Source organism: Priapulus caudatus, unplaced genomic scaffold (assembly GCF_000485595.1).
Source record: "Priapulus caudatus unplaced genomic scaffold, Priapulus_caudatus-5.0.1 Scaffold863, whole genome shotgun sequence".
NCBI lineage: Eukaryota > Metazoa > Priapulida > Priapulimorpha > Priapulimorphida > Priapulidae > Priapulus > Priapulus caudatus.
The window spans coordinates 1-4237 of record NW_014577924.1 but is presented as its reverse complement, the minus strand read 5'-3'; positions in this window follow the sequence as shown (position 1 = coordinate 4237).

Genomic DNA, 4237 nt, shown 5'->3' with positions numbered 1-4237 from the left:
CGTGCACCTGTACGTGTGTCTGTTATGTGTGGTGTCGTGTGTATCCGTTGCGGTTGTGTGCGTGTTTTTGTAGGAGAAGAAGTACAAAGTACCGAAATTGCATCAGCCAATAGCAGCAGGTTAGCAGTTAGGCATCAGTGCAACAGTCTCAGCAGCAGCGTGTATAGTAGTAGCAGCACAGTAGTAGTTAGAGGCTAGCAGCGCATAGTAGTCAGCTAGCCAGCGAAGTAAGCGGCGCAGCTGTAACGAAGTGCAATCAGCAGCGTCAGCAGCAGCGCGCTAGCAGTAGCAGACAGCAGCAGTAGCCAGCAGCGCAGTAGTCAGCAGCAGCAGTCGATAGCCAGCAGCAGTAGCAACAGCAGCAACAGTTAGCACAGTAGCAACCAGCAGCAGTCAGACAGTAGACAGTAGGAGTAGCAGCCAGTAGCCAGGCAGCAACGGAGCAGTAGTAGCAGCGAGCAGCGTAGCGAGCCAGTAGCAGCAGTAAGTAGCGCGTAGCACAGTAGCAGCAGTAGTAGCAGAGCAGCAGCGCAGCAGCAGTAACAGCCTCAGTAGCAGTAGTAACAACAATGGTAGTAGCAACCATGCCATCAGTAGCAGAGTAGCAGTAGAGTTTAGAAGCGAGCAGTAGTTAGCAGTCAGCAGTACAGTGCAGCCAGTAGCAGCGTAGCAGTGAGCAGCAGGGTAACCGCAGCAGCCCAGCACAGCGAGAGCAGCAGCAGCGAGTGCAGAGCAGCAGCAGTTAACCAGTAGCAGCAGTTAGCAGCCAGTAGCAGTAGCAGTAGGCAGCACAGTAGCAACGAGCGCAGCAGCAGTGTAGCAGCGAGCAAGTTCTAGAACTGTAGCAGCTTAGCACGAGTGCTAGCAGGATAGCTTGCATAGTAGTTAGTAGCAGCTAGCCGATCAGCAGTGAAGCTAGCAGCAGTAGTAGCAGCATAACAGTAGCAGCAGTCAGTAGCAGCAGCAGCGCAGTGAACAGGAGTGCGCGAGCCACAGGCCACGCAGTGTTAGCATCAGTAGTTGTAGCGCAGCAGCGTGCAACAGCAGCAGCGAGCAGCAGTAGCAGTAGGTAGCTAGCCAGTTGCAGCAGTAGTTAGCGCGTTGCAGTAGCGGTAGTAGCAGCAAGTAGCAGCAGTAGCAGCAGTAGGCCTTAGCAGTAGCAGCTAGCAGCAGCTACGCAACAGCAGTCAGCGTAGGCAGCAGCAACTGAGCGCAGTAAGTAGCAGCAGAGCCAGAGTTGCAGGGCAGGCAGCAGCAATTAACAGCTGCAGTACAGCTGCAGGGTTAGCCAGTTAGCGGAGTCAGTCACAGCAGCGGCAGCGAGTGCGAGCAGAACGAGTAGCAACAGAAGCAGCAGCGCAGTAGCAGTAACAGCGCAAGTGCAGTAGCAGTAGCAACAGTAGCCAGCGCAGTGCAGCGCGCAGCAGAAGTAGCCGCAGCAGAAACCGCAACGGTATCAGCGTGCAGTAGCAAGGCTCGAGCAGCAACAGCGTAGTAGTAGTTAGTGAGTAGCAGCAGCAGCAGCAGATAACAGTAGCAGTAGTATCAGTAGCAGCAGCGCTCAGTAGAATAGCAGCAGTAGTGGTAACAGTAACAGGTAGCAGCAGTCAGCGCACCGTAGTAGCAGGAACACTAGCTTGCAACATGTCAGTGCAGCAGTAGTAGCAGTAACAGCGGCAGCGCAGTAGCAGGACACATTAGCTAGACGTATTCAGTGCAGCGAGTAGTAGCAGTAGCAGCAGTAGCAACAGTAGCAGGCAGCAGTAGTAGTAGCTAGTGCTCAGCATCCAGTAGCAACACAGCAGTATCCAGTAGCAGCGCAGCATTAACAGCAGTAGTTTAGCACAAACGCAGCAGAGAGCTGGCTTAGCAGTAGCAAAGCAGCATAGCAGCAGCGCCAGAAGTACAGTATAGCGCGCAGTGCAGCTAACAGCAGCAATAGTAGCAAATCAGCAGTAGCAGCAGAAGCAGTATAGCCTTAGTAGTAAAGCAGCAGTATGGCAGCAGAGCAGCAGCAGTAGTGTAATCCGCCAGTAGTAGCCAAGCAAAGCAGCAGCAGAGCTGTGCAAGTAGCAACAGCGCAGTAGCGCAGCGCAGTAACAGTATAGCCCGCTCGCAGTAGTAGTTAACCGCAGCAGGTTAGCCAACAGCAGCAGCGAGCAGCAGCGCTAGTACAGCAGCATAGCAGTAGTCGCCCAGTATGCAGCAGCAAGCAGCGTTAGCAGCAGCTGTATTCACAGCAGAAGCAGCAGGAGCAGACAGTAGCAGTGCAGTCGCAGCAGTAGCAAACGTAGCAAAAAGAAGTAGCAGCAGAACAGTATTGATATATTAGACAGTACATAAATTCCCAGTTCCATTTGTTCTCTCCTTTCTTCAACTTCATCCCCTGTCTCTCGCCCTCTCTCTCTCTCTCTCTCTCTCTCTCTTTCTCTTCACAGCATTCTGTCCCTTCCTCTTTCTGTTTGATCTTACTCTTATATATTGTCTACTCTTTTTCTCTCTTTCTCTCACTTCTCTCTCTCTCTCTTCTCTCTCCTCTCTCTCTCTCTCTCTTGAATAAACCCTGCCTTTAAATGGCCGTTACTGCGATCTCATCAATACTATCATGAGGGCTAGTATAGCACGAGTTCATGGATTTTTTTTACTCGCCAATTCTTATGAGTGGTTCGGGCGCCGTGTGAATCTAATAAATCAGCCATCGCTTCATGATAATGATAGCATTATCGCACCTGTCATTTCACGTTGACTTACCCGATGAACCATGTCTACCTGACAACTCGCGACCCCGGCTCGGTCAAGCAAGCAAACATCCTCTGCATTTACGACGGCATATGTGAGTTTGTATGTGCGTGCGTGCGTGTATGGGGACCGACATGCGTTCGGGCATGCGTGAGTGTGTGCCTGTATGTGCGCGTACGTGCAAGTGTGCGTGAGTGAGTGCTTGCGTGCGTCATAGCAGTAGTATAGCAACAGCAACAGCAGCAGCAGCAGTAGCAGCAGTAGTAGCAGTAACGGCAGCAGCAGTAGCAGGAACAACTAGCTAGCAACAGTATCAGTAACGGCAGTGGTAGCAGTAGCAACAGTAGCAGTAGCAGCAGTAGCAGCAGTAGCAACAGTAGCAGCAGCAGTAGTAGCAGCAGTAGCAACAACAGTAGCAACAGCAGCAGTAGCGGTAGCAGCAGCAGTGACAGCAGCAGCAGCAACAGTAGTAGCAACAGAAGAAGCGGCAGCAGCAGCAGCAGCAGTAGCAGTAGCAGTAGCAGCAGCAGTAGCAGTAGCAGCAGTAGTAGTAGCAGCAGCAGCAGTAACAGTAGCAACAGCAGCGGTAGCCGCAGCAGCAGTAGCAGCAGTAGCAGCAGTAGCAGCAGCAGTAGTTGCAACGGCCGCAACAGTAGCAACCCAGCAGTAGCAGTAGCAGTAGCAGTAACCGCAGCAGCAGTTTCAGCAACAACTAGCTAGCAACCGTAGCAGTAGCAGCAGCAGCAACAGTATAAGTAGCAGCAGTAGTACTAGCAGTCGCAGCAACAGTAGCAACAGCAGCAGCAGCAGCAGCAGCAGCAGTAGCATCAGTAGCAGCAGTAGCAACAGCAGCAGCAGCAGCAGCAGCAGCAGTAGTAGCAACTGAAGTAGCAGTAGCAGCAGCAGCTGTAGCAGTAGCAGCAGTAGCAGTAGCAACAGTAGTAGTGGCAGCAGCAGCAGCAGTAACCGTAGCAACAGCAGCAGTAGCAGCAGCAGCAGCAGCAGCAGCAGCAAGAGCAGCAACAGTAGCAACATCCGCAGTAGCAGCAGTAGCAGCAACCGTAGCAACAGCAGCAGTAGCAGCAACATCAGTAGCAGTAGCAGTAACAACAGTAGCAGAAACAGCAGCAGCAGTAGCAGCAACAACTTGCTAGCAACAGTAGCAGTAGCAGTTGTAGTAGCAGTAGCAGCAACAGTAGCAACAGCCGCAGCAGCAGTAGCATCAGTAGTAGTAGCAGCAGCAACAGTAGCAGCAGCAGCAGCAATAGCAGCAGTAGCAGCAGTAGCAGGAGTAGCAGCAGCAGCAGCAACAGCTGCAGCAGCAGTAGTAGTAGCAGCAGCAGCTGTAGTTGCAGTATCAGCAGTAGCAGTAGCAGCAGTAGTAGCAGGAGCAGCAGTAGCAGCAGTAGCAGGAGTAGCAGCAGCAGCAGCAATAGCAGCAGTAGCAGCAGTAGCAGGAGTAGCAGCAGCAGCAGCAGTAGTAGCAGCAGCAGTAGCA